The sequence below is a fragment of the Silene latifolia genome, chromosome 6 (assembly GCF_048544455.1).
Source record: "Silene latifolia isolate original U9 population chromosome 6, ASM4854445v1, whole genome shotgun sequence".
Classification (NCBI taxonomy): domain Eukaryota; kingdom Viridiplantae; phylum Streptophyta; class Magnoliopsida; order Caryophyllales; family Caryophyllaceae; genus Silene; species Silene latifolia.
The window spans coordinates 66166121-66192989 of record NC_133531.1 but is presented as its reverse complement, the minus strand read 5'-3'; the positions used below and the strand labels follow the sequence as shown (position 1 = coordinate 66192989).

Sequence of the window (26869 nt, the reverse complement as noted above, 5' to 3'; positions counted from 1 at the left end):
TGCAAAGCAAAGAAAACTTACTAGACTTGCTAGCCTCCCCCCAAGCTAGTATGTATACGGGGGACTTCTTCCTTCATCGTTCATCTAAGAAAAGGGCCAAAAGTTGAACCCATTCCTTCTTTTCTTCTTCTTACCACTTCCACTTCTGGATGCTTCACCTTGTTGACCACTTCCACTAGAATCATCCTCTTGGAGAGGAGTGACATACTCACCAATGTTTTGGCCACTACCAAGACCATCATCATAGCTACTATAACCACCGTACCCACCATACCCTCCATATCCTCCATGTAATGCCTCAACTCCATAATCCGAACCACAAAAATCCGGACCGGGAGCATATGTAGTAAAAGTACCTGCATCATTGTTAGGAGGGGGAGAAGGAGGAGGAAATCCACCCGGGGGATAAGTATAAAATGAAGGGTGTGGCCCCTTGGGTTGGATTACTCCTTGCCTAGCAAAATGATCATATATGAGATGCAATGCAAGTCTTTGGTCATCATGAATTGTATTAACACTTAAGCTTAAGTCTCGCATCATATCCATCATTTCTAGACTAGAGGTGAATGAATACTAGAGGTGGAATGGCGTGCTTGAGAGGGTTAACCTCCCTCACGCCGCTCAACGGTGGTACGTGTCTCACCCCATAGAGACAAATGGTAAATAGGTCTAGTAAAAGGGGAACTCCCATGATAGGGCTTGGTGTGAACTAAGGCCTTAATTTCTTTCTTTTCTTCCGGTAGACTAATGGAGTCTTGCCTACCGATTTTCCAAACCATGTTAGGGTGATCATCCCTAAACCAATTGCAAGAAAGAAAATATTCATAATCTAGCCCAACCCCTTTTTACCTAGAGATAAGCAATGGTCTCAAGTCGGTGTTTTCTTGGTTGAATCGACATAAGTGATGAGCAATCTTTGTAACCAAACCTCCTAAGACAATACAACTATTATTTGGGTTATATTGTTTGGTCAAGTGGACCGCAAAGTGGTAGGGAATATTGATCCCTCCAATTATCTTCACCATTAACATTAAGGAAGGCGCCCTAAATCTCCACCTCAACTTTCCTCACGGAGTGAGGCTCATTTCTCCCAAAAAAGGTCCACCCCATAAACCTTTGCCAAACCCAGATGTCGGGGTAGTGTATGTATTGGTGAGGGCAATGGTCCCAACTTTGAAAACGGAAGTGAGAAATGGCATTCCATGTCAAAACCGGGTTCGGGTGATTCAATAGGTAGTCTTTATGAGGCAATTGGAAGATATTAGCGAAGTCCGCTAGGTCTATTTTATGGTCATCATTAAACAATCGGAAAGTCACAAAAAGCACAAACTTGGGTTTCTTTGACCTATGAAACTCAAAAGAGCTCAAGAACTCAAGGGTGAGTTCGGGAAAGGTCTTATAATCCATTGTATAACAATGTTTCATACCAAAGTTCTTAAATAATGTCTTAACATTCTTTTCTATTCCAATATTGTTCAAAGAAGCTTGGTTAATGAATTTAGTCGGTTTCATACCTTTGTTTCTTAGGATGACCCAATTGTCATATTGCTTTTAACAATTGAAAATTACTCCGGGAAAATCCGGATCTTGCCATTCTGGGACCTCTTTCATTTGCACATCCTCCGCAGCCCGGGAGGATTCCGCATCACCTCTTCTCCTCTTAGAAGCACCTTGGGTAGGAGGTCTTCTTGGTGCCATTTTTCTGAAATCTAAGACAAAAATTCATCTTAAGGCTAACCAAAATTCATCCAAATAGACATAATAGAACAAATTAGTGAACTAATTCATACTAGAAACATGAATAGAGCATACTACAATCAATTTCTAGTACAAATAAGCACAAAATCAATTTCCCCCAATTTGAGTTAGGGTTTGATAAACTTGATGAAATTGATTAAATTAGATGAAGTTAAAGAGAAAAGGGAAGAAAACTTACTTGATGATGTTAATGGATGAATGAATCTTGTAAAATGATGAAAAAATTGATGTTTCCTTGTGATTTTGATGAAGAAAGTGAAGAAAATAATGGAGAAAGAGTAGAAGGAGAGTACCGTCGGGTTTGAGGAATGATAGAATGAAAACGTTTTTTTTTTACCCGTCTAAAACAGCAGCCACGAATTTTGAGAACTACGTCCCCGATCGGGGATCGGGGTTGACAGGTCCACGCTGCTCTTTCCTTTGCTTCCGTAATTGAATAATTCCGTCCCGTTTTTCAAAAACTACGTCCCCGAACGGGGTTCTTGCATTGGGAAGCGTGCTATTCTCTCCTCTAAGTCTCATTTTCTTCATTTTCACCTATAAATCACAAAACAAACATCGTCAAGTCTAATATTTTATTCCTAAATCTACAAAAAAAACAGAAATTATAGAAAATTTAAAACAAAAATAAATAAAAGCAATTAAAAAGCTTGGGTTGCCTCTCAAGAAGCGCTGGTTTAACGTCCCGCACGACGAAAAAGCTTGAGTCGGTTTAAGCTTTCTTTAGTAGAGGTTGAACGATCACTTCCTCTATCACTCCAACGATCACATTCTCATGGTAGATCTTCAAACGATGGCCATTTGCTTTGAATTTTTCGCCCTTGGTGATCATCACCTCAACGGAACTGAACTTGTTGACATTTGTGACGGTATACGGACCGGACCACCGTGATCGTAACTTTCCAGGTAATAGCTTGTAACGGGAATTGAATAGCAACACCTTATCACCGATTTGAAATTCCTTGTTCAAGATCTTCTTGTCATGCCATCTCTTTGTTTTCTCCTTGTAAAGACGGGAGCTCTCATAAGCTTGTAAGCGGAATTCATCAAGCTCATTTAGTTGCAACGTCCACTTTTCTCTACTCTACTTTGGATCCATATTAAGCTCCTTAACCTCCCAATAAGCTTTTTATTCCATCTCAATGAGGAGATGGCACGCCTTTCCATAGACCAACCTATATGGTGAGCTACCAATAGGTGTCTTATATGCGGTACGATAGGCCCACAAGGTATCATCGAGCTTCATACTCCAATCCTTTCGCGACTTGGCAATAACTTTCTCAAGTATGGACTTGAGCTCACGGTTAGAAACCTCCACTTGGGCACTAGTTTGTGGATGGTAAGCCAAGCCTCTTCTATGATAGACTCCATATTTCTCTAATAAGGCATCAAGTTGTTTCTCACCAAAATGAGTACCATGATCACTAATGACCGCTCTTGGAACACCAAACCTTGGAAATATGATCTTCTTGAATAAGTTGATTACGGCACGGGCATCATTTGTTGGAGTAGGAATTGCCTCTACTCATTTAGAGACATAATCAACGCAATCAAAATATACCGATTCCCTTTTTATGAAGGAAACGGTCCTTGATAATCAATTCCCCAAACATTGAATATCTCCACTTCCAAGATACCACTTAAAGGCATCTCGTGCCTCCTTGATACGGAACCCATCCTTTGGCAAGCATCGTGATACCCGTCGTTGTGAGTACCAAAAATAAGATTTATAATTTCCTATTAAAACTAACCTAGGCTAGTGGTAACAGGGTTGAACCACAAGGAGGCGAATGTAATTTCTAATTATCTAATTTAGTCTAAGGTAACTGGTAAGGACAAAACTAGGTGTCGTAAAATACTAGAATTAACCTACATGAAACAAAGTAAAATTTGCAATCTTTGTCTAAGAAGCAATATAACAAACACTTGGTGAGTATGATGATTCAATAATTAAAAGAAACTTGGTGCAATTCTTCCTTTGTAACCAACAATGGTAAAGTTTAACTCTTTAACAACTCTCCTCTTAATTTCTACCCAATACTTTCAAGTCAAGATGATAACATACACAAATTAAACCATCTATGTATATTCTTCAAGTTTAACCAACAATTCATTAAACCATGAGTGCAAGTTAAGCATGAGCATTAAAGATAGGCCAAGACAAGAAGCTAGGATCAATTCTCACAAGATTAAACCATACAAATGAGAAAAGACATGAAATTTTCTACTTATTGCATGAATCCTTTAAACCAAATCAACATACAACAAGCTTGCTCCAAATAATCCTAGATAGATTAAACCATTTCTCTAGAATTTGCACTAGTTGGGTAAACAAGATGCAAGAGTGATAAATTCTAACATTTATCTACTCAACATAAGAATTAAGCATAAGGAAAGATCATTAGATAAATAAGAGGAGATTAAAAGAGTCTTACAATACCAAAGTTGGAGACTTTGGATGAATTACACCAAGAAGGGAAGGATTTAGCCTTCCATAGTCTTCATAAAACCCAAAAACAAAGAAAGATTACAACTTGAATGGAAATAGTCTTCTAAATTATTACAAGATTAAACCCTAAGAATGAGATTAGATGAGATGAAAGGATGGTAGGTGAATGTGAGTAGGAGTCCTCCTTTTAGATCTCAAAATTCTAGATATATATAGGGAGGCACGAGAATCTAGGTTAAGTCCCTTAAGAAAGCCCAAAACACGGAACTAGAATTGCGAAATCCAGCGGCGCGTGAAAGCGCGAGTTGCGCACAATTATGCGCAGGCTGCGCACTCAGACTGACAGCAGCATCTTGCGAAGGCCATATCTCTCTCGTTTCTTGGACAAACGAGGCATGTGACCTACCGTTGGAAAGATAAGATCACAAGCTTTCACCTCCAATTGGCCTTGCGTCGATACAAGCTCTAGAACTCGAGATATATCCATTTGAAGTTGACCCTTGTGAAACCGAGTTTTCAATTCTTCATTTTGGCTCTTGTTTGTCTATGCCAAGGCATCAAATATTCCATAAGCTTACTTTTCTTGACTTTGCACTTATTCCATTGGCTTACCTTTGTGTCTCCTCCTTCACCTTGGTAAGTTATAAGCTAAGGCTCTAAAATTACAACCAAAAGTGCAAACCGGTATATTACAACAAGTCCAACTAAAACACGGTATCAAGCATGTTTATTGTGATAACATTAACCTATTGACTCGTCACAATTTGACACTATCAGTAACGAAAGTGGGGGTTCATTTGATTTGGTCTATACTAATAGCAATAAAAGATAATAAACTAAATAAACAGATAAAACAGATAGAGAAGGGGTACTAGGATGGTCAGTTCGTTATAGTTTCGGCGGCAGCATACTAAACAGGTCTAAATCAAACACATGAGGCGGGAAATAAAGAGGTCCTCTCGGTCCACTCTTTACAAATAGCATATTTCAATCTCGCTATAGGTCCCTAATATCACTAATACTAACTTTCGTCCTGAAAAGTGACTAACGGTCTAAACTTTACCTATCTTTCGATCTCAGCATAGTTTAGTCATTTTAATTGGTGATCTAACAACTGTCCCTATCTCTCGATCTAATGGGTCAGTCAAATATTAAGTATTCAACTAGTCGCATGCATTCGATTCGTCAAACACAACATTTAAATCAATTAAAACGAAGGAAAACCTCACGAGGTCAGTCGATCGACCAAGCATGTCGGTCGATCGACGACACGCGTATCGTCGTGTGTTCATTATATTGCCGCCTACACTATAATTCCCTTATATCCTAGCACAAACTATTTAGCTACTCATACTAAGGACGATAACAACAATAAAACTAATAAAATAAACAGAAGAATTCATGCTTGAAATAATAGAAAAACAATTAGCATAAACGATGAATCGGTTTTGGGAAACTAACTAGCAATTCTATCCTACAAGCAATAATAAAGCAAACTGAATTATTAGCAGAAGAATACCGATTGGAATTGCAGCGAGAGATCCAGAAACCGAATGCGAGAGTAATTGTACGAAATAGTATTTAAAAACCCTAATTATTGAATGTTGGAAAACTGGCTAAAGAACTAGTAAAACTGAATGAATAATCTGATGTTCTAGGTTACGTTATATAGAAAATATACGTAACACTTATTATCAAAACCTAAACACAATGGGCTTGAGTTTCCTCGATCTTTTAATTCTCGTCTGGGATAGCGGCTTGGTCGATCGACTAAGAGTGGCGGTCGATCGACTGAGTAGCAGTGTACAGTAGCTTCTGGAACCCGCAAGTTGGTCGATCGACTGAAGGCAGTGGTTGATCGACTGAAGTAGCTGACACTTGACTTCCAATTTCTCGTGTATTTGTCTTTTGGGCTTTGAATTGCGCACCAAGCTCGTTCTTTAAGTGAATACTTCACGTCAAAATGCAATGCAGGATACTCGGGGGCGGATTTAGCTCGATTTCCGCTGGATTCTTCACATTTCTACAATAATTTACAAAAACACGAAAGTAGACGGAAATGGGGGAAATGGTAGCTTAAACTACACAAATGAGGTCTGAAATGCGTGGAAAATAGAATGTAAAACATCATATAAAAGACACGCATCAAACTTCCCCAAACCAAACCCTTGCTTGTCCCCAAGCAAGAACTAGACTCGATCCTAAAACCTAATGGAACGAGTTCAATCTCAGAGCGAATTACATGATGTAAAGCCTAAACCAATTTAATGCAATAACTAACAATCAATTAGTAATGTGAATCATGCAAACGAGTTATAAGGTCGTTAAAAAATTCTGAACCGTCAACCATAGAGACTTATCAAATCGGACTCTCACGGGTCGCTCAAATCACTCATAAGCACAGGTGAATATATAAGAGGATATAAAGAATTCATTTTGTAGAGACTCTCACTTAACTACGACTTATGAGAACATACCTGCAGTATAATATGAAAACAATCTCTACAACCGTACATATGCATTCCAACCAACAAAAGACCATGACACATGCCGAGGTATATGTGGGATATGTGAGGTATGGGTAAGAAGAGGCAAAACATATATGGAAAAGTGGAGGTACAGGTGATCAAGCTAGTACCAAAACGGAACCATATGGCAACATCCTTCTTCTTTCTCAAAATCAAATGAAACGGTGCTGTAGCAAGCACAAATCTCACAGTTTCCAGGTATAAAAGTAATCAACTAACTCCCCATAAGATATGAATAATACATGGGAGCAAAAATCGCCATAAGACAAAGGCTTGAATTATGCGAATTGATTTCTTCTTTTTTTCTTTCGAACTCCAATCGACTGAAATTGGCGATCGATCGATCTATGAACAAGATGAAACTCTCTTTTTTCTTATTTTCAAATCATTTATTTTCTTTTTGTTTCTTTTCTTTCCTCCTTCATTTCATCTTCCCAACAAAATCTCAAATAAGAGCAATTGGCTACCGAAAACGAAGTGACAATCCCAACAACATAGACTACTAGCTTGACAAAGGACAGGCTAAATGTAGGATGTAGTAAATAGGACAAAAAGGATATTTTTGGCAGTGTGGAGCTTATGGGTAAAATGAATAAAGGAAAACCTCTACCACATGTGTCAACTAACCACAAACCGAATGCATACAGGTATTAAGCAGATTAAGTTCATATTTATGCACATTGATATGACATGCCTCATAAGGAGTACTACTCACATCCTAGATAAACTGGTCATAGATGTCACCAGTTATAGGCTCGAATAACTCAGAAATATAAGTAATTTGCCAAAAATCTAAGTCAAGTCTCAAGTCCAGCAAGTAAATTAACGAAAACTCGTAGACTATGCATATATGATTCTACTAATAACATGTTAATCAAGCAAGGCTTAGGCAAAAACAGGTGCAAATGCAATGTCATCATTGAAATACTACCGTTCCGACTCGACCTATATGCTAAAATAAACGTGCAATTTTTTGAATTTTTTGAATTTTTTCAATTTTTTTGAATTTTTAGTATACATATATAAAATGAAATAACAATGCAAAACAGAATGTAAACGTGAATGCAAGCAAATGATATGCGACGCAAAACCCTTCCCCAAACTAAATCGCACAATGTCCCCATTGTGCAAAATCATGTAATGAAGAAAAGAGAAACGGAAATTTGCGAGAAAATAAACAAATAAAACATGAAGTGGAAACCGGGAACTCACAAGACTTTAAGCGCAGCAAAGGAAACGTCCCCAAACCAGCGTGAGCTGGGAGGTTTCAGTAGCCAGCAGTGCTACTAATAAGTACCTGAAAAGACAAACAAAGTACCACGCATAAATCGAGAAAGCAATGATGAAGCGGTATTATGTGCAAAATTGAGAAAAATGGAAGAAATTAATAGTGACGGAAGATAAAGTGCAGTAGAAAACTCCCTTAATTATGCAAATCGACCAACCATAGCAGGAGAGAGGTCGTAAACAGGCGCAGCAGTGCAGGTCGATCGATCGACCACATCACTCAGTCGATCGACCGAGGTGAAAGGAACAGTAGCTCCTGGAAACTGCAGACCAGTCGATCGACTATATAGCCCAGTCGATCGACTGAAGATACTGCTGTAACTTCTTATTTCTTCATATTTGCTCAATTACTTGAGCTAAGGAGGTCTAAAAACCTGCAAGTGCACAATAATACGCGCCCAAAATTGCGCAAAACCCAAAATAAAGTCTAAAGCGTATAAAATCCTAAGCAAGAAAAATAAAATGCGAAGTTTCGCGCACACAAAAGCAATAAAAAGTGTCTAACAAAAGCAAATAAAATGTTCGTAAAAACATGTGGTCAACTAGTAGTTGATCAAGAATGGCCACGGAATGGCCCACTTCGTCGGCTTCTGGCTACTATAGGTAGCCTCAACGGTGCTTATCTTATCACGTCCGTATGGCTCAACGGATCAACACTTTCATCATCTCCCCAGTCAATGACCTCTTCTTGCTCATCAAAGTCCAAGTCGGACTCCCTTGCCTTGACCGGCTCGTCATCAACTTCCTCATCAGTGCCATAGCTGAGGCAGCCAAGACCGCCTCGTGAGATGATTGGCTTCTTTGCTGCTGGAGTAACTTGCAATTTTTCCTTCCCCAAACCAGCTCCTGCAGTATCAGAAATAGACAAATCTTCCTCCAATTTGCTCCCAATCTGGGGCGGAGGGGTTATGACAGGAATAGGAGTAGAGACAGGCATATCAGGAAGTATAAAATAAGATTTCTTTTCAGAAACCGTATTGCAAGTCACAGGCCACATGGGGTCCTTCTTCTTAGCAGGTTGGGCAAAGACAATAGAATGCTTCCCTACTTTAAAAGTCAAGGTACCCGAACCAACATCTATGACTGCACCAGCAGTGTGCAGAAATGGCCTACCCAAAATAATGGGAATATAGGCATCCTCAGGTATGTCAAGTACGACGAAGTCAGCAGGGAAGAAGAACTTCCCTATTTGCATGGGGATGTCCTCTAAGACTCCTATTGGCTGGACCGCAGATCGGTCAGCCATCTGTACTGTCATGTCTGTCACTACGAACCTAGTCAATTTGAGCTTCCTAGCAAGACTCAAGGGCATTACACTTATACTAGCTCCTAAGTCACATAATGTCTTCTCAATAGAGAAGGTACCTATATTGCAAGGAACAGAAAAACTACCCGGGTCTTCTAGCTTGTGAGGTGCAGTGTGAGGCAAATAAGAGCATGACTCTTTGGTTAATGCGACAGTATGCACATTTTCAAGTGACTTTTTCTTAGACAAGAGTTGTTTCATGAATTTAGTATAGGCAGGCATTTGATTAACTAACTCAAGGAAAGGCACTTGTACATTCAAGCTACGAATAACTTTTTAAAATTTATTGAAAGATACCTGTTCCCTTGTCGGCACTAGTCTTTTCGGATATGGGGCTGTAAGAAGTAGCTTAGCCCTCTCCTCTAAATCGCGCATGCCGGTATCCGTGGACTTAGGCTGGAAGTCCACTACTTTCTCCTTATTGAAGCTGGAACCCTCTTCAGACCGTCTCAAATGTGAACTATTGATCGACATCGGGGTCGTACTTCGGAGCCGGGACTGACCCATCAGCACTCTGGTCTTTCCCCAATATTTTCGGGACTGTCGTGCCCTGAAACAAATGATCCCTCAAGTTGTCGGGCATCGGAGGACGAAAAATCTCACTATCAGCAGCGATCTCAATCAATCGACCAGTGATGTCAGTCGATCGACTGATTTGAACAGGACCAGAAGCTCCTGTACCCCGCACTTCATTCGATCGACCGGGTATATCAGTCGATCGACTGATATACCTGGTAGACGCCTTTTTCTTTTCTTTGCTCGTTCCAGCTTTGTTTTGACTTGGTTTTGCCTCATCTTTTGCAGCATCATCCTCGACCATAGCAGGCCCCTCCAGGGTAGACCCACTCCTCAATGTTATTGCATTTAGGGTCTCTTTCTGGTCAGTTTGAGTCGGTAAGTGTCCCGGAGCTCGAGTGGTACTCTTGCTAGCCAATTGAGCAATTTGGCTCTCTAGCATCTTCATCCCGGCCTCTCTAGCTTGGGACTCCTTCAGCAATAAGTTCTTCAACTCGGTGAACTCGGAATTTTGGGATTGTTGTTGCTGCTGAGGAATATACGGAGGCTTTTGATATGGCTGCTTATGTGGAGGCACATAGGCTTGCTGTTGCTGCTGTTGTGGAGGTTGAGTCGGATTCAGAACATTCTGGCTACTCCACCTCAAGTTGGGGTGGACATTCGGCTCATAGTACGTGTTTGTCTGCCTATAATGTTGAAAGGCAACGCAAGACTCGAAGGGGACAGAACAATTCTCTGAGACATGCCCCTCAACTCCACATCTTCTACAGACGAAAGGACCGTCTGAAACAGCATTAACATGGTACATCCCTCCTTTAGAAGCTCCTCCCAACTCAAATTTGTCAAACCTTGCAATGAGAGCTTCTAGTGCAGCAACAGAGGAAGATTCAAGCGCCTCTCCTCTCGGTTTCCTCTCGAATTCCCATATTCAAATTTATGAGTGGCCAAATCATCGATGATCTTCTACCCCTTAGTCTCTCCCATGTTCTCAAGAAATCGGCCATTGGTCGCAACATCCAAAATAGCCCTCTCGATCGTCATACACCCATTATAGAACTGATTGCAAAGACTCCATTTTTCGAACCCATGGTGCGGTATGGTTCGCACCAATTTCTTGAAACGGACTCATGCTTCATGAAAGTTCTCATCAGGCCCCTGTTTAAAGCTCGTGATCTAAGCTCTAATGGCATTCGTCTTCGAGGCAGAGAAGTATTTCTTGTAGAATGCCAAGGCCAAAGAATTCCAGTCGGTGATCCCATGAGCGGCTCGATCTAGATCTCTATACCACTCCCTTGCGCAAAGATCACGAAGGGAGAAAATGAACATGGTCTCCTTGATCCGGTCTTGGGTCACATCGGTCGGGGGGGTATAGAGCAAAAATAATCAATAAAAATCTCCATATGCTTGGTCGCATCTTCATTTGCGCTCCCCGAATCGGTTTCTCTCAACCAGGTTAATATAGGAAGGCTTCGGCTCAATTTTCTCGCCTCCCCGGTAGTTCGAATCCTTTGTAGAGGTTCGCACTGTCGGCTCCGAGTGATCGGCAATGGTTGCTTCTTCACCATGACCGGAATTTCTCGGAGAAAGTGACTGTCTCACCTGAAGAAGTAGAGGCAGGAGATGTAGGTGGATCTTCTTCGAATAGAGCGTTCTCGTAGTAACTTGACAGAGTACTCAGCTCTTCCTCTGTCGGTAATACCCTTTGTGATCGTCTCAACTCGCGCAAGGATTTCTCGATCTCAGGATTGAATGGTACTAGTTCACCACCCTATGACCTGCGCATAAGAAGAAACTACAAAAAGAATATAAGAAAAGTTTAAGGAACGGAAGTCCCTTAAACTAAAGAAAGACTAAATAAAAACAACTAAAAATTAGAAAAATTGCCTCCCCGGCAACGGCGCCAAAATTTGATACCCGTCGTTGTGAGTACCAAAAATAAGATTTATAATTTCCTATTAAAACTAACCTAGGCTAGTGGTAACAGGGTCGAACCACAAGGAGGCGAATGTAATTTCTAATTGTCTAATTTAGTCTAAGGTAACGAAAGTGGGGGTTCATTTCATTTGGTCTATACTAATCGCAATAAAAGATAATAAACTAAATAAACAGATAAAACAGATAGAGAAGGGGTACTAGGATGGTCAGTTCGTTATAGTTTCGGCGGCAGCATACTAAACAGGTCTAAATCAAACACATGAGGCGGGAAATATAGAGGTCCTCTCGGTCCACTCTTTACAAATAGCATCTTTCGATCTCGTTATAGGTCCCTAATATCACTAATACTAACTTTCATCCTGAAAAGTGACTAACGGTCTAAACTTTACCTATCTTTCGATCTCAGCATAGTTTAGTCATTTTAATTGGTGATCTAACAACTGTCCCTATCTCTCGATCTAATGGGTCAGTCAAATATTAAGTATTCAACTAGTCGCATGCATTTGATTCGTCAAACATAACATTTAAATCAATTAAAACGAAGGAAAACCTCACGAGGTCATTCGATCGACCAAGCATGTCAGTCGATCGACTGACACGCGTATCAGGCCGTGTTCATTATATTGTCGCCTACACTATAATTCCCCTATATCCTAGCACAAACTATTTAGCTACTCATACTAAGGACGATAACAACAATAAAACTAATAAAATAAACAGAAGAATTCATGCTTGAAATAATAGAACAAACAATTAGCATAAACGATGAATCGGTTTTGGGAAACTAACTAGCAATTCTATCCTACAAGCAATAATAAAGCAAACTGAATTATTAGCAGAAGAATACCGATAGGAATTGCAGCGAGAGATCCAGAAACCGAATGCGAGAGTAATTGTACGAAATAGTATTTAAAAACCCTAATTATTGACTGTTGGAAAACTGGCTAAAGAACTAGTAAAACTGAATGAATAATCTGATGTTCTAGGTTACGTTATATAGAAAATATACGTAACACTTATTATCAAAACCTAAACACAATGGGCTTGAGTTTCCTCGATCTTTTAATTCTCGTCTGGGATAGCGGCTTGGTCGATCGACTAAGAGTGGCGGTCGATCGACTGAGTAGCAGTGTACAGTAGCTTCTGGAACCCGCAAGTTGGTCGATCGACTGAAGGCAGTGGTCGATCGACTGAAGTAGCTGACACTTGACTTCCAATTTCTCGTGTATTTGTCTTTTGGGCTTTGAATTGCGCACCAAGCTCGTTCCTTAAGTGAATACTTCACGTCAAAATGCAATGCAGGATACTCGGGGGCGGATTTAGCTCGATTTCCGCTGGATTCTTCACATTTCTGCAATAATGTACAAAAACACGAAAGTAGACGGAAATGGGGGAAATGGTAGCTTAAACTACACAAATGAGCTCTGAAATGCGTGGAAAATAGGATGTAAAACATCATATAAAAGACACGCATCACATCGCAAGCCATCACGAAATTTTTAGCATCTTGGAACATAGTTGGCCAATAGAATCCGCATTACACCACCTTTGCAATGGTCTTAGATGGTCCATGATGAGCACCATAAGGAGAAGAATTACTTCCTTCTAGCACCCCTTTCACATCCCAATGTAGGATACATCTCCGGAATACCCCATCGGAGCAATGTTTGAACAAATTTGGATCGTCCCATAGGAAGAACTTGGCATCATGTAAGAACTTCTTCCTTTGTTGATATGAAAGGTTAGGTGACAACTCTCTTCCAACTAGATACTTGGCTATGTCGGCATGCCAAGGAGTATTTGCTTCCAACATCATCAAAACATCATCGGCGAAGGAATCATTGATAGGTAATTCAATACCTCCATCATTGAACTTCAAACGGGATAAGTGGTCGGCAGCAACATTTTCGGCCCCCTTCTTATCTTTAATCTCAAGATCAAATTCTTGCAAGATCAAGATCCATCGTATCAACCTTGGCTTAGCTTCTTGTTTGGCTAGGAGGTGCTTTAGTGCAGCATGATCGGTATGAACAATGACTTTTGAACCGATCAAGTAAGAGCGGAATTTTTCTAAGGCATAGACAATGGCAAGTAGCTCATTCTCCATGGTGTCATAATTGATTTGAACCGCATCTAAAGTTTTGCTAGCATAGTAGATAGCAGGGAGAACCTTGTCCTTTCTTTCTCCGAGCACGACACCTACCGCATAGTCACTTGCAACATACATGAGCTCGAATGGCAAGTTCAAATCTGGTGATTGGATGATAAGTGCGAAAATCAAAGACTTCTTGATCCTATTAAAAGACTCAAGATAATCGTTAGTAAAGACAAAGGGAGCATCTTTTAAAAGAAGCTCCGTAAGGGGTTTTGCAATTTTAGAAAAGTCTTTAATAAAAGGTGGTAGAATCCCGCATGACCTAAGAAACTCCTTACACTCTTCACATTTACTGGTGGGGGTAGTTGCTCAATAACTTGGACCTTAGCACAGTCCACTTCAATTCCTCTTTCCGAGACAATATGACCAAGCACCACTCCTTCATTCACCATGAAGTGGCACTTTTCCCAATTCAACACCAAGTCAACCTCTTCACAACGCTTCAACACTTTAGACAAGTTAGCCAAACATGCATCAAAGGAAGAACCATAGACACTAAAATCATCCGTAAACACCTCCCTGATAGACTCGATAAAGTCTGAAAAGATGCTTATCATGCAACGTTGGAAGGTGGCGGGGGCATTACAAGGACCAAAAGGCATTCTACGGTAAGCAAAGGTTGTTGGGAAATGTGTCCTCAACAATAGTGCGATCACATGATTTAAATATCATTATTAAATATCATTTTAAGAATACATGTGGGATGTAATATTTTACAACTCAACTGGTCCACACATATCGGTAATGATTGGCTGACTAGAGTTTGACATTACTGTCGTGCGACGGTGGTGATCAGTTGATCCCCTTAGGTCATACCTATAGAGAAATACTCTTAATTGATTATTTAATTAATCGTATACCGATACGAGTTAATTAAATTGCTTAAAATTGACGGATGATTTTGTGAGTATAATTTACGTATCTTATTGTAAATATGATTAAATGAGACACGGTCTAAGTAATCGAATTATTTTATTACTTAGATGAAATTATTGTTTAAAGAAACAATTGAAACGGAATGAATAAATTATTATAAATATAGAATGTTGTAGTTTATAATTTGGAAACATTTTTGGTACAAGTAATTACGAATTACTAGTCGATTTTGTAAATGACATATTTTATGAGTATGTTGATTTTTAATATGTTAAAAATACATTACATTGTGACATGTCATGTAACATGTTACATGTGACAAATTTGACAAATTACAAAATAAAATGGATTCTCCATTTTATGCTTAAAAACCGAAAATGAGGAGGTAGTGTAAGATATGTATTGTGTTTTTATCTTGAGTGGAAAACACAATCATGATATCTAAGCACTAGCCTTGCAAGCCTAAGCTTTTGAGAAGAGCAAAAATAAAAGGCATTGGGCATACTACCCAATGCTCTCTTTTTCGGCCTCCCACAAGAAAGAGAGGAGAGCTCTTCTCTTTAACATCATTTATTCATTCTTCCCATCTTTTTCTAGTGTAAGAAAATCCTCCAAAAACTCTCTACAATTTATGATAATTCTAGAGAAATAAAATCTCACAAAAAGATCACCTCTTGACCGAAATTTCAAGAGTGAAAATACAATTTATATTGTATCAATTTTATTGTAAAACCATTATTATTACTAGATCTAAATAGTATTGGTTTATTAAGATGTATTCCTTGGATATATGCTTTTGGGAGGGATTCTACACTTGAATCCTTGTTCTTCCATTTGGAAAGCTCAAGAACAAAAGAAAAGGAGATTTCTTTTGTGCCCATTTGAACCGAAATTTCAATGTAAGGATATGATTTCTTCTCTTTTATTATATTGTTTGCATGCATAAAATCCACATTTAATTTTATGACAAATTAATTTTGACATATAAGAGTATGTTAGTATGTATATAAAGATCTACTTTTCCTTCAATCGGTATCAAGAGCCACGGTTGTTTGCATGCAAATCGGTTAAAAGTTTTTCCGAGTTATAAGAATAACATATAAAACTTGTAAAATTTGTGTTATTATGAGATATCACGAAATTAATTCATGCATGTTAATATTTCTGGTCCTAAAATGTTTTAGGATATTTTGGTTAATTTTTCGTATTTTTATTGTTCATATTTTACAATAATGGCATTTAAATATGATTTTATGAGTAAAAATGTCATTTTTGGTCTAAAATTAGCTATAATTCGAATTTTAAGTTGGTTTTTGGATATGTTGTTACATATATTATTTTGAGATAACCTGTAAATTTTCATAATTTTTGGACTTGTTATGCTCGAAAAATGAATTTTTCATTATTAAATTCGGATTTAAGTGAAAAATAGGTTAATATGAGTTAAATTTCGAATCTGGTCATAGAAAATTAATATGTTGTCACATGAAATTTTACAAGATGTGTGTAAAATAATTGGCTATAAAGAAGTCTTTTTGCATGATTTTTGGATTTTTGAAGAAAAATAGCATAAATAGTGACATTATTAGTGGAAAATTAATAAAACATAATCTATGACTTAGGAAAAACGTCTAATGTTGCATTTTATTATCTTTTTCAGATCTAAAATTGAAAAGTTAATGAAAATAATTTTTCCATGTTTTTATGATTATTTTATTAAAAATCGATAAATCGCAACATTGTTTTTCCGGTAAATTTTCGAAATTTTTAACCTAAGGTTTTTGAAAATTATGAGTGTCATGGTAATTTTCCAGAATGTTCATGAGTTTAAATTTCAAATTTTGAAATTTTTTGAAATTTTGTGATTTATTTGAAGTTTAATAGCTTATTTTTGTAATTTTGGTCCATTTATGAACAATTTTATAAAATATGGGTTAATTATGGTCAAATTATTAGTGAAGACTAAATTTTGAGTCCTAAGAGGTTCGGGTAATTAACTTATGCATAAATATGAGTTTATGTATTTTTGTGATTATAAAATGTTGAAATCACGCAAATCCGTAAAAATTAACCAAAAAATATACGATATTGGCTAATTAAAGGCGATTTAGCATAAAATTGAGCATGTTCATACATATTATAATGCTGCATTTTCTTTATGATTGTCATAATTTTAATTTATGTAATTTTGAATTATGTAATTTTACTTAGTATGGCCTTAGATTTTAATTGGTATTTCCCGAAATGTATGGGAATATCGATTCGGTTGTAATTTTATTGTGATCTCGTATCACCGTTTTGTAATTTAATAGATTTATTTTATTTTAGTTACAAATGTATAATAGGAATTTATGTAATTTATTATGTAATTTTATTCCTTCCGGAGTTCCCAAAGACGGATTTCTTCAAGAATGGCGATACATAAAGACGGTGTTACCTCGAGATGCGTGCCACAACCGAAGTTCAAGGGACCAATGGAGTTGGTTTCCGAATATGTAATAGTTAAATAGTTTTTCTATTTTAGGAAAGGCCATACTAGGATTTATTTATTTTATGCTTGCATTTTATTTTATGTCACATGCATCGCTAAATCGCCATAACTTAACATGCATCCTTATTTTATCGAGTTTATCGACCGTGTCAATTCGAATTATCGTAATTCACCGCTTTAGTTCACTTAAAAGGTGATAGATAATAAATTGACATGACCTCTCGCTAAAACAAACAATTGAGACATAGCCTTACCAAATAGTAGAAACCATGAAAACCTATTTCGCGAGGGAGTGCACTCGGCTACCCCGGGGTACAAACCTTGTTACGTAGGGGAAGTGGGTGATAAATGTCTAATCCACCGAATTCATGTTGATGAGGGTTTCATCGGCTACCCCGTGCCTAAGTTAATGTGAGTTTGGACAATGGACACATTTATTCGAAATTTGGATTGAACTCAACAAAAGTAATTGATAAGGGTTTCATCGGCTACCCCGTGCCCTTGTTGATGTGTTTTGGGCTATAGATAAACATTAGAGTAATTTTATCGACCAAGAGTTCTAAAAGTAGAATCGATTAAACGGTTAATCCACCGAGTTATATTGATGAGGGTTTCATCGGCTACCCCGTGCCTAAGTTGATATGAATTTGGGTCTTGGAATCATTTATCATAGTTGGGTAGAGGTCACTATGTAAATGCTTTACTTGTTATTTACAAGTATTAATATAACGATAAATGTTTTGTTTTCACTATTCCGTTATTATATTGTTCTATTTCTTTACCACAATTCATATATGATATCATTTCGTTTTTGATTCAAATCTCCATTAAAACATCGTAACTAAAGACAAATATGAATTTGCTTCTAAAACCTCATATGAACCATTGCTAAGGATCTCTTGTAAAGAGTATAGATTAAAGTTATTCATTATCAAACAGGTTTTTGATTCTTGACTAACACATCTACTTACAATGGATTATTTTTTCATGTACTTAAATGAATTAAGTACCTTGAAGCGATAAATTGTTTTGGTAATTAGTTTTGTCAAGAATTCGTAATTGACCAAAATAACGCAACCACTTCAACGAAAGTTTTAAGACTAAAACGAACAAATGAAGAGTAATCTTCATGAATTCAATTTTACTTCTCAAAGCAAAGACTCATTGAAATAAGTGGGAGCATTCTCTTAAACCGTTAAGATGAGGACGAGGTTCAAGAAGTAAAGATAATAATGGAATTGATACAAGGTAATGTTGAAAGTAAAGTCATTGAGGAATGACGATACTAAACCTATCAATCCCGACCAATAAAGTTTCCATTGTCTTAAATGTTGGACACAAGAAAGGAAACTACCCCAAATTATTGAAGAATCAACAAGTTAGTTGTGGGACATCTAATGGGACCTTCTTCTTTAAATGTTTATTTGATTAAACATAAATTTTGCTAGTACCACTTCGTCAATATTAGAAACCAGTGGAGGTTTTCATCATTGTACTTGATACATAGGATGATTAGAATATGACGACTAGCAACAATAATGTCGAGAGATAGAGTAATTGTGTACTCAATCTAGTTTTTGGATTTAAAGTTGTACTTAATTGTGACTATTAAGTGCATAAACTCTAAATAAGAATATAAACTTGTTAAGATACAAAAAGAGTTTTCACTTTTGTGACCCTATACACCACGATTTGATGTATGGCTAGCCCATTATCAAGGTGATTATATTCTAAAACAAACTAGAATGATATATCATGTAGATGATGTAAGATTCAAATTGGTAACCCAAGATTAAACCTTAAATTTTGGAATGATGAACGCAAAGAGTTATCAAGTACTCTTGAAACCATTAGATCGTTAATGGTATATGCGTATCTTGTATTCAAAGCAAGATGTCTCGTGCCTTTTGGTTGAAAAGGAGATCGAGGTTGTAAATCATTGATCCAAAATAGGTTGATCATTTTCTTTTACCAACGATTTAAGTTGACACTAGTGTGTTCACTTAATAAGGTAAATAGAGAAATCTTTGAAGAAGTTCAAAAGTTCAAGGAATCACGATTTAGTCGTGATGGGATTATCAAAGTGAAGACTTTGATATAAGCCAAAGGAAATGTGATATAGTATCACAAGTTAATCTCTCTTAGCACGCATCATGGAATAATGTGTGATTGGATAAGAATTCAAACGCTATTCAATATGGTTTGAACTTCGATCAAGTTACTTTGAGTCACTTAAATCCTTTTGGGGATTTTATCATTTTTGTCTAAATTATTTTTCCACTAAATCAAAACATATGAGATATGAAATGGTAAGGGTACCATGCTTGTAAGTTATCACAAGAAACAAATGCTCATTTTTCCCTTTCAATTATCACGAGTACGACGGGTTTGCGGCTCATGAAGCTGTCTTTCTAAAATTCAAGTTTATTTCTAGAAGACAGAGTGGGAGAAATTATTCAAAGAGCCACAAAGAATGTTATGTAGCAAGAAACTGGTCTTTCTTGGCTACATGAGACGTTTTGTGTAAGACGTTGTTTCTTCAAAACCTAGGAGGTTAAAATTCGTCACTTGTTAAAAATGATGAATTCATGCTACTTTGAAGAAAGTAAAGAGCTTATAACTTACAAAAGAAATTGTTTGATTCAAGTTGATTGCTTCTAGAAAGTAATGAACATATGACTTACATAAGAATGTTTAAGTCACAACTCAATACAAGGCTTAGAGCCATGAAAATCCGAAACAAAAGGGTTTGATTAGTGACAAAGGGTTTTTGCACTAATAAAGAGAAATTTCAAGGTTTGATTGGTTGCAAAGGGTTTTGCACCAGTTGAAATGCTTAAGTCTATTTGGATTTTCTTAGGGATTGTGTTTCATTATTATGAAATACGTAGTAAGTGAATCTAAAACCCGCTTCTTCAAAAGAAGGAATGTATTCAATACATGTCTTGAGTTTTGTAGATTCTTGCAATCCTAAGATTGTGTGAAACTTAAGAGAGAATCTTAAGTAGGACATCAATGAGTTGGAATAAATGATTTGATCATGTTATAAAACGTTTCTCGATAAGTCGAGAAGTTGTGTTTATACATGGATTTTAGTGGGAGTTACGGAAGTTTTAATTAGTTCGATATGTGGATGACATATTGATCATTGAGAATGATTTAAGACTTTTGGAGTATTATAATACATCTTGAATATCCGGATTTATGAAGATAAATCCACATGATATCGCGTCACAAGAAGAAGTCTTATGTTGATAAGATTCATGACTAGTTCAATTAAATTGAACATATTTGATTGATTCCATTTGCTTCATTTGGATCAATTAAATAAGTAATGATGTATAACACTTCATATACTTTGAGTATGATGAACTGTTTTCAAAATCGAATTTAAGTAATCTTTACCTAGTATATAAAGATTACCCTTAAGTGTTTGCAGAAGCATTAAGGAAGTAAAGCAAAGTGTTTATGATGCAATTTTGTGTAAGGGTGTTACACAAGTGACAATTGACAATTGAGGTTGCGCATGGTTTCCGACAAAACCATAATCAAAACACATTAGGATGGTTAAGATACCATTGTGGCTATGTTAATTAAGAAGTAGATTTTCTAGAATCGTTCTAGACAATAAAGAACAATAAGAGATATTTATAACGGAAATTGAGTACACTTGCAATCATGAGATGTGCAAGAGGATGAGTCCCACACACTTGTGAAAACAAAGGGGGAGCTATTCGTAGGCTAGAGGACCTATGTCTTGATTGGATCTCGACACGTACTCGGAAAGTTTTGTGATGCAAATGTATACATTACAAAGGAAAACGAGTATGTAGTAAGGTTGAGTAAGGTACAAGAAGTTGATAAAACCTACTAACCAAAGCCTTCTCAAAGGCTAAACATGATGAGTCATGTCATTTCAATTGAATTGAAATGAACAACTACGTACAAGATCAAATTAGATTATAGAATATGAAATAGTAATCAGGCATTGACTATTCATGTGTGATAATCGCATTTGTCGTTCGAGTTTTATTTTAAAACTCTTTTATTATACTTTGTTACATCCAAACGGGTTGTGGAGACAATTGAACCCCGTTAAAGTGAACACGGATTAACATTGTATTTGCCCATAGTTACTTGTATGAGGTGACGTCTCAAAGTAACTAGAGTGTGATGCGATTGATGGCAAGTTCAAGTGCCATAGAGTCATGTGAGATGACTAGTCGATCACATAGGCAGACTGTTAGGAACATTTTGTCGGGCCTTATGACCGCTTATAGAGTTCTGGCAATTTATATAGCCTGGTCGTGGCGACAGCTACTATAGTATTCAAATGAGTCGATTCTTTTGACTAAAGACTGTTCACCTAAGATGGCACAGTTTTCGATTAACTTTGATTTGTGTTACTACGACCTTCGTAAATGGGGTCAAATGGGCATATTTTGGGTTATGATGGCTGTGGCTAGTCGAAGGGAATAAGTGCGATAGGAATTGTCCACCCCTTGTCGGGGTTATAACAATATCTCGGGGCCACTCGAGGAGTAATGAACTGGAAATGCGTGGCCACGCTCGGAATGTATCTATGATAGATAAATCTGGTCAATCGCTTATTCTCCGGATCGAGGAAACCACTCTCGATATGATCACTTGCAAGTACGACCCAAAGACACCTTGCATTGAGTGGGAGATAGTAATAGGACAAGAGAATTGGTGACGCACACTTGTCGAGGACAAGTGGGAGATTGTTGGGAAATGTGTCCTCAACAATAGTGCGATCACATGATTTAAATATCATTATTAAATCTCATTTTAAGAATACATGTGGGATGTAATATTTTACAAGTCAACTGGTCCACACATATCGGTAATGATTGGCTGACTAGAGTTTGACATTACTGTCGTGCGACGGTGGTGATCAGTTGATCCCCTTAGGTCATACCTATAGGGAAATACTCTTAATTGATTATTTAATTAATCGTATACCGATACGAGTTAATTAAATTGCTTAAAATTGACGGATGATTTTGTGAGTATAATTTACGTATCTTATTGTAAATATGATTAAATGAGACACGGTCTAAGTAATCGAATTATTTTATTACTTAGATGAAATTATTGTTTAAAGAAACAATTGAAACGGAATGAATAAATTATTATAAATACAGAATGTTGTAGTTTATAATTTGGAAACATTTTTGGTACAAATAATTACGAATTACTAGTCGATTTTGTAAATGACATATTTTATGAGTATGTTGATTTTTAATATGTTAAAAATACATTACATTGTGACATGTCATGTAACATGTTACATGTGACAAATTTGACAAATTACAAAATAAAATGGATTCTCCATTTTATGCTTAAAAACCGAAAATGAGGAGGTAGTGTAAGATATGTATTGTGTTTTTATCTTGAGTGGAAAACACAATCATGATATCAAAGTACTAGCCTTGCAAGCCTAAGCTTTTGAGAAGAGCAAAAACAAAAGGCATTGGGCATACTACCCAATGCTCTCTTTTTCGGCCTCCCACAAGAAAGAGAGGAGAGCTCTTCTCTTTAACATCATTTATTTATTCTTCCCATCTTTTTCTAGTGTAAGAAAATCCTCCAAAAACTCTCTACAATTTATGATAATTCTAGAGAAATAAAATCTCACAAAAACATCACCTCTTGACCGAAATTTCAAGAGTGAAAATACAATTTATATTGTATCAATTTTATTGTAAAACCATTATTATTACTAGATCTAAATAGTATTGGTTTATTAAGATGTATTTCTTGGGTATATGCTTTTGGGAGGGATTCTACACTTGAATCCTTGTTCTTCCATTTGGAAAGCTCAAGAACAAAAGAAAAGGAGATTTCTTTTGTGCCCATTTGAACCGAAATTTCAATGTAAGGATATGATTTCTTCTCTTTTATTATATTGTTTGCATGCATAAAATCCACATTTAATTTTATGACAAATTAATTTTGACATATAAGAGTATGTTAGTATGTATATAAAGATCTACTTTTCCTTCAAAGGTACCATAGGGACATATAAATGTGGTCTTCTCTTGGTCATCCGGGTGAATAGGTATTTGAAAGAACCCGGAATAACCATCTAGATAGCAAAAATTCTTATGATATGCCAACCGTTCCAACATTTGATCAATAAAAGGCAATGGGTAGTGGTCTTTCTTGGTGGCTAAATTTAGCCTCCTTATTCTCCAACCCGTCACAATTCTAGTTGGAATTAGTTCATTTTTATCATTTTTTACTACGGTGGTTCCTTCTTTCTTAGGAACTACTTGGACCGGACTCACCCATTTAGAATCGGAAATTACATAAATAATTCCCCCTTCCAACAATTTAAGCACTTCCTTTTTGACCACTTCTTGCATGTTAGGATTTAGTCATCTTTAACCTTGGACACATGGTCTATGATCTTCCTCAAGATTGATTCTATGCATGCAAAATTCGGGGCTTATGCCCTTTAAATCATCAAGTTTGTATCCAATGGCTTTCTTGTGAGACCTTAAGACATGAAGTAATTTAGACAATTGACTCTCATTCAATTTAGCACTAACAATTACCGGACACATCTCCTCATCATCAAGAAAAGCATACCTCAAATTGGAGGAGAGGGGCTTAAGTTTGGGGTTTTGTACCTCAAGGTCTTGAGGTGTAGCAACCAAACCTATAAAGTGTGAGCTTTCCTCCAATGATAGCTCTTCTCCATCCAATTCATGCTCCAAAACATCTATCTCCTCATTTCCAATCTCATCATCACCTGCAAATGATTCTAATAGCAATAGTGCCTCCAAGAGATCTTTAGACAAAGATCAAGGTATATAGTCTTCTATGACAATGTCAACAACATCCAAAATGTCAATAGAATAGAAAGACTCTTCTATAATAGGACTATTCATGGCACTATTCAAATTATATGTGACCTTATCGTCACCCACTTCTAATGTGATTGTACCATTCTTGACATCAATTACCGCACCCGCGGTATGCAAAAAGGGTCTTCCTAAAATGATTGGGATTTGGGCATCTTTGGCCATGTCAAGAACAATAAAATCAACCGAAATGAAAAACTTACCAACCTACACGGGAACATCCTCCAAAACTCCCAAAGGGCATTTTATAGAACGATCCGCCAATTGCAATGTAACACTAGTACATTTTAGGACTCCCATATTAAGCTTAGCACAAATAGAGTAAGGTATTACACTCACACTAGCACCTAAATCACATAAAGCTTTATCAATTTGATAGGTGCCAATTGTGCATGGAATAGAAAAGCTATCGGGATCTTTTAACTTAGGAGGGGACTTGTTTTGCAAAAGAGCACTCACCTTGGCGGTGAGGGCTATTGTTTCAACTTCGTCAAAAGTCTTGTTCTTAGTTAAAATGTCTTTCATGAACTTAGTATAAGACGGAATTTGAGTGATTAATTCGGTAAAAGGAACGGTTACCTGGAGATTCTTCACAACTTCCATGAACTTACCGAATTGAGAATTCTTTTGATGCTTTGCCAATCTATGAGGGAATGACACTTTGAATTTTTCCGGCACCTTGGTTTAAACATCCTTATTTGGAGGAGCATCCTCCACATCCTTGACTTCATCAACCACAAGTGGATCATCCACCTTCTTTGGAATATCTTCACTTTCCTTACCATTAGGAGAAATCTCCAACTCAACAAGTACCTCCTCATCTTCCTTGGGCATGGGTGGTCCATCATATTTCATAACACTTCTTAATGAGATAGCATTAAGGGTAGCATGGGGTTTCTTACCTTGGGTGGTAATTGACCCGTTTTCCTTGAAGAGCTAGATGAGGCTAGTTGAGCCATTTGTTGCTGCAACATCTTGAATGCGGCATTGTGAGCTTGCTCATTCTTTTGGATTTGAGCCAACAATTCCCTTTGCATTTGTACTATCAAGCCCTCAAGTTTACCTCCTCCTTGGTTGTTTTGTTGGCCATTTTGAGGAGGTGGCCCTTGATTTTGTTGGTAGTTTTGTTGAGGTGGCCTTTGTTGGTTTTGATAACCCGGTGGGGGATTATACTTTTGTTGTTGAGGGACATATGCATTTTATTATGGTGGAGGTTGAGGTTGAGGATTAAGCACATTATTGCTTCTATAAGACATATTCGGGTGGAATTTTGAATTCGGGTTAAAAGTATTGGAAAATGTACCTAGTGGATATGAACTTTGTCTAAAAGCTTGAAAAGCATTTACCTCCTCAATAGTAGCTTGGCAAGGAGCGGTGTAATGACCCGCACCTCTGCTACCGTCGCAAACAATGATTTGACTCGTAGAAGACACGGCGTTGAGTTGTTGAAGATAATCCCTAGCATCTCGTTCCGCCAATTGTTGTTGGAGTAAGGCAATTTGAGCTAACAAGACGGGATTATCGGAGGATTCTTCTCTACCTTTGAGTGGCACACTTCGGGAATTGATATATTGTGCGTCATGGATCACCATAGATTCAATCGTGGCATGAGCAATATCGGTGTCATTTTGATCAAACCGCCCATTGTTGGCGGAATCAAGAATCTTTCGGGACTCGGCACAACATCCATTGTAGAATGTCATAGCTAGAAACCAATCGTCCCACCCATGATGTGGGCATTGTCTTCGAAAATATTTGTACCTCTCCCAAGCCTCATATAAGCTCTCAAAAGCTAGTGACGTAATCCGGTGATTTGGCTCCTCAAAGTTTGAGTTTTCTCCGGTGGAAAAAACTTTTGATAGAACGCAAGAGCCAATGTCTCCCAATTTGTGATTCCCAAAGCGGTGCGGTCAACGCTATTGATCCAAAGCTTGGCCTTGTCCTTCAAAGAGAAAGGGAAAAGTATTTCCCTTATTTGGGCTTGAGTGACGCCCGTTTGTCGGATCATGGAGCAATAATCGCTAAAATTTTACACATGCAAATTGGGATCCTCCAAAGGACTTTCCCCAAATTGCTTCCTCTCCACAAGGCTAATGAAAGCCGGCTTGATCTTGAATTCCGGCGCGGTAATTTGAGTAGTTGTGATACCGGCCGTAAGCATGGCCGCGGTGGGCTTTGAGTGATAGGAAAGTTTCACCATCTTTTTAGTTGAAGATGGTGGTGGTAGAGATGATGAACCTGAAACCTCCTCTTCTTCAAGAGCTTTTAGATCGTCTAGGTAAGACTTTCTAGCACTTTCAACTTACACGGGAGAATCGGCTTCTTTCACTTCTTTCCAAAAATGTCGTCTTCTTCTAAAGGTTTTCTCGGGTTCGGAATCCGGTGAAAGCAAATCTCCACTACGAGAAGACCTGGGCATAAGACAACAATTTCTAGAAAATGATAACTAACGGTCTCAAGGAACAAGTGTTCCTTAAGACAAAAGAAAACAAGATAAAAATCGACAAATCAAAACGCAATAAAACCGTGCTCCACGGCAACGGCGCCAAAATTTGATAGGCTATCGTATACCTATGCAAAGATAAATACCATAGACAAAAATTAATGTAGTAATAGGAGTCGAACACAAGGAGCGGGAATTGCGTTTATGAAATGCTATGGAAAGATTCTTATCAAGG

The 26869-nt window shown here is 37.5% G+C and overlaps 2 non-coding genes across 2 annotated transcripts; both read left to right on the top strand.

Annotated features, from left to right (window-relative positions):
• Positions 1 to 10925: 10925 nt before the first annotated feature.
• Positions 10926 to 11032, top strand: LOC141588895 (small nucleolar RNA R71). Its single transcript, XR_012519861.1, has one exon. It is a non-coding gene; the product is annotated as a small nucleolar RNA R71 (small nucleolar RNA).
• Positions 11033 to 25914: 14882 nt separating this feature from the next.
• Positions 25915 to 26020, top strand: LOC141588859 (small nucleolar RNA R71). The gene has a single exon (XR_012519827.1). It is a non-coding gene; the product is annotated as a small nucleolar RNA R71 (small nucleolar RNA).
• The last annotated feature ends 849 nt before the right edge of the window (positions 26021 to 26869 follow it).